Source organism: Stegodyphus dumicola, chromosome 1 (assembly GCF_044657685.1).
Source record: "Stegodyphus dumicola isolate Sdum_Otavi_A_Nest chromosome 1, ASM4465768v1".
Lineage (NCBI taxonomy): Eukaryota > Metazoa > Arthropoda > Arachnida > Araneae > Eresidae > Stegodyphus > Stegodyphus dumicola.
In genome coordinates this window covers 37,933,282-37,951,103 of record NC_140768.1, presented here as the reverse complement: position 1 = coordinate 37,951,103, position 17,822 = coordinate 37,933,282, and the positions used below count along the sequence as shown (strand labels likewise).

At 34.9% G+C, this 17,822-nt stretch overlaps 1 protein-coding gene across 1 annotated transcript in view; it reads right to left on the bottom strand.

The window, feature by feature from the left end:
* The window catches only part of LOC146999065 (uncharacterized), an 80,094-nt gene that overhangs the window by 47,200 nt on the left and 15,072 nt on the right, over positions 1 to 17,822 (bottom strand). The window lies entirely within an intron of this gene.

Here is a 17,822-nt window from a genome sequence, read left to right as displayed (position 1 = left end):
ATTGGTTGTAAAATATAAAAGTTTTAAAAATGATGAATATTTCTGAATTTGGTTTTTAATAATTTGTTCGTTAAATTATCGCCAAGCTGTTTATTAAGAAACATAAATAATTTTAATTTGTTGTTGCTATGTTGCAATTGTATGAAAGCCTAGGGATTTAGTTACTGCTACCTATCATCCTTTCTTCTTTACATTTCCTCCTGAAGCTTCTGTCCTCGCCAGGGAATTCTAAGTAATACTTGCTATCAACCATTTGGGAAATAAGAAGGATTAAAACATTTTCTTTAACGAACTAAGTAATTAAGTAATTCAAGGGAGTGGAATGACTCTTTTATAGATATTTTATTTTATTTATGACTTTGTAAGGCTTGTTCATTATTCATGATATTTGATAGCTTTATTCTGCTGTTAATGTTTATTATAAATTATTAAATCTTAACAAATATGTTAGGGATCTAGAACAGTTGTCAAAAAACATAGAACTCCACCACAGATTACCCAAAATGACGATTAAGAGAAACGTCGTTGTGGAATCAAGTCAGACATGTAAGAGATTATTGTTTTCAACGTGTGTGTGCAGTTATTGAAAGCTATTATTATTTTCTTTTTGTAAGATTTACTTTATGAATAGTCTTCGACAGTTGTGTTGTTCTTATCAAAATGAAATACTCGTGTTTCTTAAATATAAAAAAAACTCTGAGCAAATGCAGAAAGAAATAAAGTGTATAAAATGAAGAAAACGGTGATGTATCTCATCCCTAAAATATCTGGAGAGTTTCAGATAAGTCTTAATAGATTTTTTAAGTTCATATAATTTTCATGCAATACATAAAATAATAAATAAATTTCATAATAAAATAGAAGAAAAATATAAGAATAATAAGAATAAAACAGAATAATAATAAATAAATATAATATCACAATAAAATAGTAGAATAAAGAAAAATAATTGTTTAGCCCTCTGGCCGATTGGTGTTTCCGCTATGAAAAAATAAATTTCCAAAACTACCACGAAAAAGAATGATTTTCTTTATTTCAATGTCAAAATGCCCCTGGTATTTTGTACTTAGATTTGTGTACTTTTAATATATTGCCTTAATTTCTTGGACATTTTTTTAAGATGCACGTATATATACGTCCTAACAGGAGTCACAAAAATTACTTAAGGCCGTATATATACGACTTGCCATTCAAAGGGTAAATTAAACTTTAGAAATATTTAAAAGCAGGCGTTATATTTTTGCTGCACCCCTCGTACTTTGTACCTGGATTTATGTACTTTTAACGAATTGCCTTAATTTCTTAGACATTTTTTAAGATGCATGTATATATACGTTCTTACAGACATCACAAAAAATACTTAATGCCGTATGTATACGGCTCTGCGAGTCAGAAGGTGACTTGAGAAATATCTGAAAGCGGGTGTTATATTTTGCTGCACAATAACTTCACATAGATAACTATCGCAGTATTTACGATTTTGCAAAACGGAATAGAGTTGTGATTTAATATGCGTATCATTTTTCATTCATCTCCAAAATTACTTATTGCCAATCTGCGAAAAGTAAAATCACTGCAGAGGAATTTAGAAAAAAAAAAAAAACTATATAGCAATAACATTTGATTACAGTAACTTCTGGTTTGTTTTGATATTTGCCAGGGTAGCCCTTTTTCTAATCCTGAGTAATTTTTCTCAACAGCTTGGTTGACAATTTTGTTTGTTCTGTGATTAATTAGACGCTTGTAGATAATAAAAAATAAATGCGCAAACCCAACTCTTATTTGATATTTCAGTCGATCACATGGATAGGATCATACGTGTGGTTTACTGCAGATAAAAGTTCTAAAATGTGAAAATTAAATAACGGACCTGAAGTATTATGTCTCTAACTTCACGCATCACAGTTATTTGTATCTTTTGCATAGCAAAGGATAAGTTTGCCACCGAACCGGAATAGTGATAGAGATTCTGACTGCCGTAGCGAATGGCCCGAGTTCGAATCCCGGAGAAAGATGTTTGTAAATGTGAGGCATGGGGACACTCTAAATAGGCGGTGAACCGAGTCCTCTCGAGTGGTTGATGGTAAAGAAAGAGGGGTCGTAAATCTTTGAACCCGTCCCCCCAGGGTCCTCTCCATGAAAACTGGGGGCGGAACTGGGCAAAGTCGTACTGTCACCTGTGTGATGCTCAACGCTCTGGCCAATAACAGGTGCAGTTTTGCACTCCTTTATATGATGAACTTCGTGTTCTTGTTCTTATGTTATTGTCAGACAACTGAGGTAAGTCAACGGAGGTAAGTCAGAGCAATTTCCTTTGAGATGTGAGTTTAATATGGTGAAGAGAACGTAAACGAAGGAGACAAATCTGGAGAGTAATGTTGATGACTGTATACTTATTACCGGGGCAGAAATTTCTTTGCGCTTACTGATGGGTGAGAAATATGAGAAACGTAATGCAGTACAACACATTTGAAAATAACGATTTTCAAGCGCATGATGTTAAATGTAAAATCTGCAAAGGATCTTTCAAAATGCCAATACCTTTGATACCTCAAAGTTCGACCGATTTTTTAAAAAATTAGGTTCATTATTTAACATTCATACCGTGTACGTATAGATGAATATTACCAAAATTCTTAATCAATTGAATTAATTAATTTCTACTTAAGAAAGAATATCGGTTGATTCGGCTTTCACAATTTGACAAGAGTTGCATAAGCGTTTCGAACTACGTAGCATGCACCTTTATCAATATTTCAACAGGCTAGTTTGCATATTTTGAGATACCTTAATTTCAGTCCTAGACTGGAAACATCATCTTAACTTAAAATTATAGAATGCATACAAAATAAATATATTAGAAATATAAATACAGAGAAATTAAAATTAATATTTATAACATATTATTCTCTATCATAAAGAATAAAACTTAAGAAGGTTTACAAATTACATAATAATAGAGAGTAAGAATGGGCATATAATTCTTAGATAAAATAACCAGTTACTAATTTAATATTAGTGAAACGAAGCATAAACTTGCGCGAAAAATAATATGATTTATTAGTTAAGAACTTTTATTACGTAAAAAATTCACAAAAGATTATAAAACTAAAAGTCACACTCAAGTTCTCTAAAAATGAAATGGTAGTACATACTAATACATTTATTCTCCTAACATACGGAATAGACTAGCAAATTCGACTGTGTTATCCTCAAACAGTTTTAAACAATTATACAAACAGTTGCCTAAAGACAGTCGATAACTTGCTAAGTGCAAAATTTTAGATTTATTCTTGCACCCTGAAGATCCAATTACGTAATCCAGTGAACACATATAAACGGAATACAGGAGTGGGCCTAAACTACTCCGTTAAAAATATAATTAATTAATAGGTATTTAAAAAATAAATTTTTAGGATGTTTAAACTTTATATAGCAGGTTGTTACATCATATATGAATGTATAAAAGCAATGTAGTCTGTTGTTTGAAAAATAATTTAACTGAAATAATAATAAAATATACTTAGATTTTCTCCATTTTGCTTCTTAAAAAAATATGTTTCATTACTTTGTAGAGTCATTAGGTTATTTTGAAGCGGGATACGTGAACAATGTGCAGTGCCCTCGACCTCTCGAACCTCGGACTCGAACCACGACCTCTCAAATACACGCCGAGTGTGCTACCGATACACCTTGAAGGCATGCTGAAAGCAGGGAACAAATGCTCACCCTTCTAAAAGGCGACTGGGAATTAGGGAAACCAATCGCCAAATCCTGGTGGTGACGAATTGTCGTCCACCACCTTTTATAGTTCGAGCGTCACAGTACAGTCATTAGGCTTTTTTAATGCTGGAGACTTGAAAAATGGTCAATGCCGTCCTCGGGACTCAAACCCTGGACATCTTGAAGTCGATCATACTCCTCGTCGTCGAGTAGGCTTCCAATCACATCTTGAACGGGCGAGCGGTAAAGTCGCTGAACACTGGTAGTTCGGTCCGAGGTTCGAATCCCGCGAACTGGCTGGCTGCATCGGCGTTTTCATGTTTTTCCCCATGTGTAACGTGTATAAGAGCCACTTTCCTTTAGAAAGCCCTCCTCGAAGGCATCCCTCCTCTTAGGCAGATACCCTAGTGTGCTTTGCCATAATTAAATAAACCAAACACCTTGAACGTATGCGGAAAGGAGGAACAAAATACCTTATAACTTCTTTTGAAGGCTATGCTGGCGTTTTTCCTATATTATAAGCAGTGCTGAAATTTATCGAAAACGCTTTATCCATCCATATAAACAGAAAACTTTCCAAAACAGTTCCCTATTTTTGCCGTTCCATATTATTTCTCTTTTATCATCAGTTTCTTCTTTTAGGTCTTCCATTGGTTTATGTATGAAAAGTGCTTTCATCTAACAGACAGCAAACATTTGTTTTTTACATACATATTTCTGTGATTTCTTTATGTATGTTTTCAAATCCTTGAGCAACAGAATTAATTTCAATTGACATTAGTACTTGTATTTTTGCATTGACAGAATTAATGTCCTCCAGAATACTAGGAGTATCGTTTTCCCCAGTCACCAGTTAGCAATGTGGTTTAATTTTATTCAGTGCTTTGAGGCTGACTTCTTCAAATGTCACTTAGATTCTTACGAAGATCGTAAATGTTTCATGATCTTTAGTTAATATTGTTGCGTGCGTACGGGTTCGTTATGAAGTAAATGCACAAGTCCGATGAAAAATGAACAAAACTTTTTATTATCACAACAAAAATGCTTAAATTTTCTCAAATTATCATGCAGTATTACAATATCTCACAGTAGTTATCTTTTAACTACTCAAATGTACAATAGAATGTAATTCAAAACAGCTAAAGAACGCTAATCCGCGAATTCGCTATAATCAACAACAGCAGTTTTCTAAACAACAACAAACTAAGCAACTACTACAAACTGAGATGTTTTCCTCCTTTTATAAGATTTTAAAATCACGCGCTAGAATTTTCCAGTACTTTCTCGAAATCAAAAAGAGATATTTATTTATTTAATGCACGCGCTCTTGTATTTTCAATTTTCCGGCTTAGCTTTTAATATTCGTCACGCGCTGCACTGCGCGAGAAGTAAAACCATTTAATTTATAATTAAACTAACATTAGCTTTTTAAATACCAAATTCGTAACAATATCAATGTAAAAATATTTTGAAGACGATACATGAATAATTTACTAACCGGATAATACATGCACACAAATAAAAAGGAAACCATTATCAAAGTGTCATGCTAATCACGAAAGTAATTATACATGATAATTACTTTGTACTTAAAATTATTTGGGCTGATAAATGTTATTTAAATGAGTCGAATAGCCAAAACACATAAATTTTCAATGATACAATTTTGAATGGGAGATTAATATTTAAACTAATGAATAAGGAATACGAAATAAATATGTATTTTTAGAAATTAATTTCTCGTGATTATTTTAATCCATTTACCTCTTAAGTTGATTATAAGCTTTTAAAATATATTTGAATATTCTAAGTTAAAAATATTTGATGGTAAAAAAATATCACCTGTAGAATTTTCTTTCTGGTACAGTAATTCACTGACATACAGTATAGACTCTCTGTTACAGTTACTCTTTATGTTGTTTCTCTTTATGTCCTTACATTTAAATTATTCGTTACAATTTACATTTATTATCTTTATTTCCAAATGCAGTTAAACGTTTTCAGAATACACTTTCAGACTGTCCTTATCAATACTTAATGCCTGTATGGTTGGGCATTGACTTCAATTGGCATCTATATTTATGTGCAAGTAATATTTTCTCATAATTATATTGAAGAATTCGTTGAATATTTGAGAAAAATTAAAATTTTTGCAAACCTAGTTTGGCCTAGAACTATTGCACTATCCAGAAAATGCTGTGTATGCTAAGTATGTATAAAATATATATATGGGCACTTGTTTATTTTATTTTTTACCACCCTAAAATATGCAGAAACCTAATATAAAATATTTCTTTCTTTTCATGTCTAATGTTGTAAAATGTGTAATATCTACAATGTATATCATTATATGAACCTATATCATTATATAACATAAATGAACCTATATCATTATGAACCTATATCAACCTATATATATGATGAATGAATCTATATCATTATATAACAGAAACTGATATAGGTTCAGATAGTCAGCACATAGTGCATTTAGAATATTATAAATACATTTTTTTTTTATTCCTTAAGACTTTTTTTGCAATATTTCCTCTTCCCTAAATTACTTTTTTTTTCAGAATACACTTTCGAATAATGCATGTGAATGGCAAAGCTTACACTCCGCAAGTGAGTTTTGATCGTTAAGTTTTTAGGAAATGGAAAATTAAACACTGATTTTCTAAAGTACGAGATTTTATTGCCTTGAAGTCAGCGTCATTCAAGGATCGTACTTTAAATCATTTATACCATATTTTTAAGTGAGGTTATTTTAGATATGTGAAGACACCTCCGATCTTAGAATCTAACAGAATATTTCTTCGGTTGAACTTTCTGAGAATTTTTAGCTTTAAATGGATATAAAATAATTGGAGTAGGATAAAATGACTTCATGTTAAATTTATCCTTTAAGCATGATCTAAGTAATATCTGAAATCCTTTCATTTGACTGACTGCTATACAGTTCTTAATAAGTATTGCCAAATCTAATTGTGGAATTTGCAACGATTTTTGAGAAATAACCAACGAGATAATGTATTGCAAACTTTATCGGCGAGGTTCTATATTAGCAGTATCGAGCATAACATTCTATGTGTATCGCTACAAACTAGTATGCATGAACTTCCATACATCTTAATTTGTAATCAACCACTCTCGGGGGAAAGTTTTACGGAGGATTACATAAAGTTTTACGAAGGATTGAAGAGCAAGCTGTATCAGTGAAACAATCTGATCACTAGAAATCAAAAACATCCTCCTTTTGTGTCTGGCTCTTACATTTGACTGGCTTCATTTATCTCTGAAGAAGAAGAATAATAGCCTTTTCATGAATATAAAGCTCATTTGAACTTGTATAAGAAGGAAAACTTTATTTGGACATTAATCGAAATAAGGATTCTAAGCTAAACTCAGTAACGCAACAGCCCTAGTGGGCCAAGGCCTGCAGTGCCCTGAAATCTGCTTTCTTCACCGTGGGCCCCGGGGTGCATGAACATATGCCCCAGACAAGTGGTCAGTTTTGTCGCAGGACCCGCAGTGTTTAGTCCCCGAGCGAACTTGGTACTCATTTTATCGACCCATTCAAGGGATGAAAGTCTGAGTCGACCTTGTCCAGCCCGGGATCGAACTACGGATCTGTGGTGCTGCTGCGCAAAGCGTTAGCCACTGCGCCACCGGGCTTCGAAATAAGGATTCACCTGTGTAAAATATATTGGGATTTAAGGGGTGTAATCGTTGCCATTAATGCACAATAGTGTCTCTACTGTTGCTACCCACAAAATCTCGTTGAAAAATCCTTTTGGAAGCACCAAGTGTAGACCATAAGAATAGATATAATTTCGATGGTACTGGCCATGCCAAGATCTTTTAATTTATCCACTGCATAACTCATCTTTCCCTATCATAGTGATACATTTTCTGTACCTGACTTGTGCTCTAGGAAGACTGCCTTGGTCAATGAAGTTGAGATGAATAAGTGGCTGTCAGACTTCCTTGTGAGCTGAATTCTAAAAAGAGCGGATCGAAAGCTTAAAGAAGACAATTTGAAGAAAAGAAGAGGTCTGTGAGGAGGGATAGCATTCACAAATCGAAGAAATAAACAATTTTTTTCAAAGAAGTAAACTTTTGTTGTGCATTCTTGAGATGAATAAGTTTTCTCAACAACTCATTACTTTATGCAAATTGTTTGCATGACGTAAATATCCTAAATTTTGAGCTCAAATCCTATATATAAAACATCCTTGCAATATCGTAAATATTCAGAGATATACAATGTCAGTTATTGCATTTATATAAGCCTACTTTTAATATCTACGTAATTTATCCTATTTTATTAGATGCAGGTGCATGAATAAGCATCGCTTGACTGACTGTTTGGGCGCTTAGCTGTGTGTGTCTGACTGATGATAAATAATTATTCACTGGTTTATATATTATATACTTTATAATTTCTCTCGCCTTCCTAGTATGCCTTCATGGTGTAGTGATCAGCACACTCGGCACGTATTAGAGAAATCCGTGGTTCGAGTTCCGCTGAGGGCATTGCTCATTTTTTATGTCTCCTGCTTCGAAATAGTCTAATTTCTCTACAACTTATAGATAATTATCCGCTGACTAGACATCTTTGCCGTATGATTATTAATAGAACTCCTATCCCTCAAACGGTGAAAACAAAATGCAAGTTAAGTAAAATGCTATAAAATCATAAACAAGTTATTTTTAATTCCATATTTCTTTCTTTCTTTTTTCGCCTACAACTTATGTAAAATCTGCCTAAAGATATGTTTGCTTCCTTTCCCTTCTAAACTCATAACGTACGAATTTAAACCCTACTTAAAAGTCCTCAAAGTAGCGTCAAAGAATATCATTCCTTAGATAATTCACTTACAGAAGAGGGAGACAAAACTGCCGTTTTATCAAATTAAGCACCCGTTTTGTGATTGGCATAAATAACTTAGTTAAATTAAACCAAAGAAACTGTTCCTTGACATTTTTCTTATGTTGTAGCACCTGACAAGCAATTACAGCATTTTTGTTAAGCCTTTACAGAAATAATTACCGTAGATTTGCTCGATTGCAAGTTAATTGATCCATTTATCCCTCTCCTAATGCTTGCACACTTTCCCATTTGTTGTGGAACTCTAGTATCTCTGTTCCGCCAGCAGGCAGAGAAGACTGCGAAACTGATAAATGCTTAAGGCCATAGCACATAAAGCTTAACTCCGCGTAGTCAATGGTAGAAGCCATTATCTTAAAACTTAAGTTTGTTCTGAATGGACAGTTAAGCAGATAGCGTCCAAAAAGGCAGTTTAATACTTTAAACCGGAGAGAGTATTGTTGTGCAACATGTTGGAAGCGGAATTGCGCTATATCATTTCTAGCTAAAGTATGTGAGAGGAATTTATCCATGAACATTTCGTTTCAAATAGTTTATTCGTAGCAAAGCATGTGGGTGGTAATATTTATTATGCGTATAATTTCATTTTATTTTCTTTAATCATAGTTTAAGTAAGAATTCTGCATGCAAATTGTGTTCTTGCTTTTGAGATGAATACGATTGTAATAATTTTTATATGGATCTGCATATACATGTACCTTCGTAATGTGTGATTAAGCTTCCAGCTATATTGGCTACCAGATTAAGCTATTGTGTGATTATACCGGAAGCAACTGATAAGACCCGTAAATTGCAATTTAATTGTCTCTTATCTTGTTCCGTAACTGAAGCATACACGAATAGACAATCAAGAATAATCCAAGCCATGTATCCCTTCTTTTTATGTTCTACTTTGTAATACGAGACAGAAAAACCACTTTCCTCCAAATAAGGAAGCAAAGGAAGTAAACAAGAATTAAAAGCCTAGGTCGGTATTATTATATTATTTACAAACGTCTCTAAATGATTTAATAATACATTAATCGTGTAAAAGTTTATAAATGACTAATATTTAGGTAGATGTAGAAAGAGATTTAGAAAGAGAAAGATAGCTGAATGTAGAGTTTAATTGGAAGTAGATACAGTGGATGGACAAAATATGGAAACACCTTGTGAAATGCATGTTTGAAAAGAAAGATTGATTTTAATGACATATGTAGGTGGCGCTGGCGTTTTTGACTACTGACGCCACCTATACAACTTCGTAAATGTGCTAAACAGTTTAGTTGTTGTCGGAGTACTGTTATGTGAGGTTGTCATTGCATTATGTCAGAGTTAACAGACTTCGAACGTGGGCAAATTGTTGGAGCACGTATGGTAGGTGCTTCCGTAAGCAAGGTAGCCGAGGTGTTTAGTGTTTCAAGAGGTACTGTATCGAAGATTTATTCCGCATATTTGAAAAGCGGAAAAACATCATCTGCTAAATCACAGCGCGGACGAAAGTGTGTCCTGAGTGATCGTGACAGACGATCATTAAGGGCAATTGTGACGAAAAATAAGAAGACCACAGCTGCAAAAGTTACTGCTGAAACGAATGTTGTGTTACCGAACCCTGTGAGTACCAAAACAATTAGAAGAGAGCTTCAAAAACAGGGAATTGCTGGCCGTGCTGCAATTGAGAAGCCACTCATCAGTGATGCTAATGGCCGTAACAGGAAAAGGTGGTGTTAAGTCATAAAGCCTGGACTATAGAGCAGTGGAAGCGAGTGATATGGTCTGACGAGTCTTCTTTCACATTGTTTCCCACTTCTGGCCGAGTTTACGTCTGGAGAACGCCATCTCAAGCCTATAATACAGACTGCTTGTTGCCAAGAGTGAAACATGGCGGTGGTTCTGTTATGGTTTGGGCAGCCATATCGTGGTTCTCTGCTAGCCCCATAATAACTGTGTCAGGGCACATGACTGGCAAGACTTATGTGAACATTTTGGCCGATCAAGTTCATCCCATGGTACAAACTTTGTTCCCCGATGGTGATGGTGTCTTCCAAGACGACAAAGCCCCTGTTCACACAGCTCACATTGTCCAGGACTGGTTTTCTGAGCACGAGGAGTTGTCCCATCTCACCTGGCCACCACAGTCACCAGACCTGAATATTATCGAACCTTTGTGGTCTACATTGCAACGGAAAGTGCGTTCTCGTTATCCACCGCCAACATCGTTATCTGAACTTGCCACCATTTTGCAGGGAGAATGGTATAATATTCCCTTGGCAAACATACAGGAACTGTATTTATCCATTCCGAGAACACTGCAAGCTGTTTTGGATGCCAACGGGTTTCCTACACCATATTAAGCAAAGAAACATGTTTTTTAAAGGTGTTTCCATATTTTTGTCCAACCCCTGTAGTTCAGCGTGTAATACTACTAGGAATAGGACAAAGCAAAAAGGGCTTTGGGGACAAAAGAATCGTACTTTTAATCTCAAGAAAAATTGGAATTACTTTGCCAAATATTAGTTTAATAATCATTTTTTCTTCAGAATGAGTTTTAATGCCGTAATGTGTATACGTCGCTGCGTTAATGGGCACTTGCTTTTATTTTCCCCTAAATTTCTTCTAAAATTAAATCTCTGGAACCAATATTGGTTTACGTCTATATTATAATATAAACTCTGACTAGTTGTCGTTATAAACATTTGATCATCAATTCTATCTTATCTTTAAAGTTATATTCATTAATTGTAAAATAATAATATTGTTACGGGATGATAATTGTCATTTATCATGTGATTAACTTATACGTAAAAAATGTTATAAGCTCTCTCTTTATCTATACACACATATATGTATGATCAAGAGATAATAATTAAATCATTCATAATTTTGTTTGATATGTGTTCATAAATATATATATTTTCAGTAACTAGGAATCATGCCCGAGAAGGATAGCAGTAGACAAGGAAGTTTGATCGATAAATAACTGCTTTAAATTGAATAGTGATTATCTTGTGAAGTGTTTCCATGTTAAATATTTTTTTCTGCAGTCGTACCGTGCACTAGTTGTCTAGATAAGTAGTACCCCATGGATCTTGCAGCAAACTGGAGTCATCGTAGAACATCTGTGGGTTGGTGCAACCAGCTTCTCAACCCTGCCATAACCAGCAAGTCACCTGACCGCTACCTTTTGCCTGCGATTTCAAATACATACAAGGCTTATAAGCACGGGTTGAAGTAAAATCGGTATCTGGGCATTTCCTTAGGTATATCAGGTATCGCTACACTTTGATGACTATTAAACTTCCGCCAAAAGTTTAAAGGAGAACACCCTAGGAGATGTGCGGTCCAAGATTCTCCCAGTCTTTTTTTTCTATCACCATTCTCTCAAGAGGAATTCCGGCTCATCGTGTATTTTGAAATCCCCCTTGCCGTCCAGGCACTATATGTTTACGAATATCCATGCCTTCTCCAGTGTTCTTACCCGGGCTTATCAGTGTGGAAGTCAACGTCGCTGACCATCATACCGAATGGGAGGTGGCTTATACGTACAAGTTAAAGCAAGGCCGACACCTGTGCATCTATTTAGATACATTAGGTATCGCCAGGATTCGCTAACTTACTTACTTACTAATCACCAGCTGAGTTGCTGTATCGCCTGTTAGATAACTTCTCAGGTATTTGTACTTAATTGGTGGAGCATTCTGTTGTCGCTAGCCCTAGCCAAAAACCTCTATAATTATTAGTATTTATAGCAGAATTTGTAAAGTTACTTCGGAAGTTGGATATTTGTGACCTTTAGTTGTTTTAAAGTGACCCTGTCAAGACTTTGACTGTGCTGAAAGAGATCTTAATAATGCTTTATGCATTATGATTCTGAGTTTACAGAGGACATTTACTCTAAAAATCAGTGGTAACTTCGATATAAGAAGATATGAGATGCATTATGCTGAACAATATCAACTGGGTACATTTATATGCATCAAATGTGCTATTCACATATTTGCAGAGTTCCCATTTAACATTTCCTTGTCACTTTCATAGTAGTCACTTTTCAGTTCGATTGCAATTCACTTATGTATAGATAACTGATCGATAACTAAAAGTGACGCTGAGAAGTACAAAACAGTACGTAGAGCTGAAAATTTATGTGTTCATTGCAAAACGTGTGAGCATAAAGCGGTGCTTTGTATACTTGTGCGCACGTATACAAAGCACCGCTTCATATCTGCTTGGCGTTTTGTGCCGTTTACTGGTACAGAATACTTGAAGAGGGGACTAGAAAATATTAAGTTCATTATAACACCATTTAGCCGCTAGATCTGTGCTGAGAGCACTTTTTTAACCAAGACTGCTTTTAGATTTTCGCAGTTTATTGCCAGATAGTCTTGCTAAGATTCCGCCCTAGATAGAATTTCGTAGGGAAAATACCCCGAGGCAACTTTCCGATGGTCTCTCATCCCTCTTCGCTTACCGCCAACCTCTGAAGAGGACTTTGTCTCGTCGTGTATCCCCTTGTCACACAGATACTATACTCTTACAAACATACATGCCTTCTAAATGCAGTGGACACCCAATGTTTAACCATAGATAATGAGCTTACACGTACAACAGAATTTTATGCGTAGATATTACATACACCTTTGGTTTTGTGCTGTCAGTCACCCTTTGCTAGCCACTACACATTTCAGAATGTCGAGGTTAGTTTTGCTTAGAAAAACGTTCACTGCAATCACATTGATATTAAACTTTAACAGTTCGTATGCAGACAAAAAATAATTCTTTATTCATAAATATATTAAATAAATACAATTATTATGCCGTAGTTTTACTTTCATTTAAGTCAAATACTCTCTGCATGACTTAATATTTATAACTATGATTACTCCTGCAATTCATAAAGGATAAATTAGCACTGAAACACACTTTGTAATGAAATACAAAAATTAAATTGTAAGTTTCTACTCTAAAAATATTCACGATATTGTTTTCACTGAACGTTATTTACAAAATATGCTAGAAATGATCTAAGTAGAATTTTTAACGTAAATACTATTCCTTGTTTCCGTGCAAATGTGATGGCTATCTGTCTGTGAGTAGAGATATTTGCTCGGAGGACTCTCTATGGGGGACTGCGTCCTGCTTAAAGTAACACATGAAAAAAGCTACGATAGCGCTTACAGAGTTAGTACTTTCTAGAGGACTAGAACCCAGCTCCAAATTCCAGTGTTTTTAATGCTATCCACTAGGCTACTTGTAGAGTTTCTCACTCTTTTTGTAGTAAAATGAACGTTGACGAACCTGGTGAATTTGTTAGCGACTTATCGTTGATTTCAAATAACAGAAGTCGTGGACTCAAGAAGGGTTAACTACGCTTTTATTTCACTCAAAAAAAAAAAAAAAAGATGAACAGTCGGTCACTTTCTTGGGCTTACAAAAAAGCCTTCACTCGGGCTTCAACTAACTTAGAACTAAAGAGACTTAGCCGAAGCTAACACACACATCTAATGTAGTTGCCCCATAATTTAAACTAGCCGGCGAATATCAAAAGGCACATAATTTACGGCCAAGCGTAACACCTTCAAGAGAGAGTTAGCCCGAAGGCAAACAGGTGCCACTCAGGATTCCTAGCTCTCTCTCACGAAGTAAGTTGAACCTTCCTTAAATACTACATCTAACTCATTTGCATTTAATGCGATTCTAAAAACTCATTCTGGTAGGGAGTTGTAAGCGCAACCAAGAATCCATAGGAAAGTACATTGAAATTAAAATAACTGAAGACCTGAAAATAACTGGACCAGAAGCGGCCGGAGTGTAAATTCGTTGAACAATGGTAGTTCCGACCCGAGTTTGATTCCAGGCGAGCAAACTGACTGAATGTGCCTTTTCGTGGATTTCCCCGTGTGTAACGTGCATATGAGCCCGTTTCCCATGGAAAGTCCTACACGAAGGCATTTCTCTCCTTAGGCAGATAGCCCTTGTGTGTTTTGCCATAATCATCTAAGCCAAGCCACACATTCCTTCTGAAAATGCTTCAAGTTCCTGGTGATTGCCTGTCTTTACTTTGTATTAGGATCTCTCGATTCAGTATCTCGCGTAGATACTGAATGGTTTACTTGATTTGATGTTTATTGAAACAGAAATTCATTAAAATGCCATTGTAATTAAATTTGCATTTGCTTATTTACCCTGTTAAGGAGGAAAATATTTTATGGCGCAAAATTTAAATACTGTATCAAAATCATTAAAAATACGAAATTTATGGCGATGTTGGAAGTATACTAAAGCTTTACACAGTCAACATTGTATGTACAATAAATTATAAACGTGCTTTAAGATTTGTACAATTGAGATAAAAGGAAAAGAAATACTCAAGAGTACCACAATATCTTTTCCCTTTATAATAAAATTAGCTCAATTAATTCATGAATGAATAAATTAAGTTAATTAATCAAAAAAATCATTAGGAAGGAAATTTAAAGGAAATTTATCGAGGTAAAAATGCAACGTTTTAAAGCAAGGCTATTGAATAAATAATTTTAATTTGGAACGTTTCTGCTTAAAACGGTAGGCTTTTAGGGAGCGAAAAAAGATTCGTTGTAACTATTCTTTAGTTAACGATATTTAAGACTTTCTGAGTAGTTAAAAGGTATCTAACTATCTTGATAGTTAATAAAAGTAGAATATATTCTTGATACAATAGTAAAATATTTTCACTTGAACAAACAGTCACCAAAGGAAATCACATTTTGAAATCTGTACTATACATTGTTATTTCAAAACATTGATCAAAATGAAGCCAAGCGGAGAGAACCAATTTTTCAGCCTTGACTGTATTGAATCTGATATCCGTTTCTCTCAAAATAATTCCCTTTTGCACTTATGGACAGACTTGTGCCGTGACTACAACGCTTTACAGAAATCTTTTGATCGAATCGTATGTCGAAACCTTTACAATTCAACTTCAACAGAGAAAAGTTTGTTTGCATTTTAAAATTTCATTGTAGTAAATGGAAGCAACTCGCTAGACAAAAATCTAGCAGAAAAAAATGGTGGACTATTTCGAGTTCCGTTTAATCATTCAGGGCTGTGATGCTTAAAAGTGCGCTATTCTGGTTAAGCAACCAGTTCTTGTTCTTTCACTGTTGTGGATCTCTACTGCAATCATCCTTCCTCGGACCCGCCAGCGTCCGAGCGGTTAAAACCGCTGAACACTGGTAGTTCTGTCAGGGGTTCGAGTCCCGGCGAACGGAGCTGGCTGTATGGTTCTTGTTGTGGTTTTCCCCTTGTGTAACGTCGATACGAGCCCGTTTCCCCCAAACAGACCTCCAAGGGGCATTCCTCCCTTTCCATGTAGTGCCTAAGGGCGGAGCATGTAATACGTAAAAATCATCCTTCCTCAACTTCATGACACTACCACAATAAAATTCTGCTTTTGAGTATCTAATCTGGAAGCTGCCTTTCCAATGAATGGTCATGTCGTATCAAAAGAAATATGACGCATTAACACTCCTAGGTTTACTTAGCCTCTCTGGTTAGCTGGAAATTTTACGTCCTCCACTATTAGATTTATTGTTTCGACTGAGAATGTATGTTATGAAACAAACACAATCTCTGGTGATGACCACAGAAGACAATCAAACTGAATCGCTGAGTGTGGTATCCAATCTAAGACTTCTAAAAAAGTACGCCACTTGCAGTGCCAGTACTCAGTTTGGTGTATATATGCAGAAAGCATTATTTTGATGTGGACATGTACTATCCCTTATATTCAAATGAACAAATATTAGTAATAAGACCGAAGTCAGCAGTATATTAATGAAGCTGCAGTGACACCTAATTAAACTTCATTAGTGTATTGTGGGAATGAATGCGGATTAGTTACTAATGTTCTAAAAAGCGTAAATATTTTTATCAATTTACCTTTTTTCGTTAATTATTATACAGAACACTTTTGTGCAGTACATTTGTGATGCATGGATATGAAACGGTTAATCAGTTACGAAATGGTGAATGATCCAACAAAGGCGTCATGTGTCTTCTTGATTGCAAAGCATTTCTGAATAGTACTGTTCTAATCATCCAAAAATAATATACTTTCCGATCTACCACAATTAAGCAAAACAGCGAATATTACATTTAACGCTAGAGGGCAAGCCCAGCACATCAGTGGGCTGCTGCAGAAGAAAAATTTGTAAGCTTTATGCACATATGAAAAGAAAATATGTAAAAAACATTTCACTATGAATGAAATCAGCTCATTCTTTTCCAGCAACAACCAATTCGTAGATAATTTTTTGTTGCCACACCAAGAAACAAAATCTTCTGACACTTCAGGTTAATACGTATACGCATGACGTCATGATTTAAATTTAATGTAACATAACAATTTTTCCTCAATACCAATAAAGAACTAATGTGGCAATAACACATCGTGTCATTTATCCTAACCTGAAATAAAAAAAAAGATACCAACAACAGCTATTTATTTAAAATGCTGACACTAACGAAAACGTTTCAACATACAGTGACGTCACATACAATCGAGAGCTTTTTCCAACTCTGAATATAACATTATATAATAATAATAATATGTTTAATGCTTGGCGATGCTATTTTTATTTCATATTTTGTAAAACTTACAAATTTTTATTAACAAACTCTACGATTTGACAGCTAGCAGTGACAACACTTTTCGAAATAAAGAAGATTTTTATCTCGAGCGCGCGAGACTGTTGCCACGCGAAAAAATGAGGGTTAAAATTAGTGTTTTGAGAATTTTTAATTAATATCTCGGCTGATTAAAGTCGTACGAAGACGAAGAATGGTTGAAAACGCTTCCTACTAATTTCTGGAATCGGGGGGTACTTCTCTAGAAACTTAACTCCCCGCCATTTTGGACTAGGTGTTGCCACAAAAAATCAAACACGCACACACAGATTTTAATAATATAGACTATAAGCACGTTACGTGCTTAAATGAGGCAAACGTTTTCAAATAAATTACACACATTTAACATATATGTCCATTATTAATTAAACAAAAATCATGAAAAATACTTTAGGGTATGTGTTTCTTTTTCTGTGTCATACGTAAAAATTTCTACGTTGCAGACGTATCCTAAAAAGCTGAAGTGTGATGCCTTAGCTTAATGTTCAGCTGTGATTTGGAAAACAGATTCTGACGTTTTAGGCCTAATACGAAAGAGAAGATAAATAAACGAAAACGTAGTAAGGTA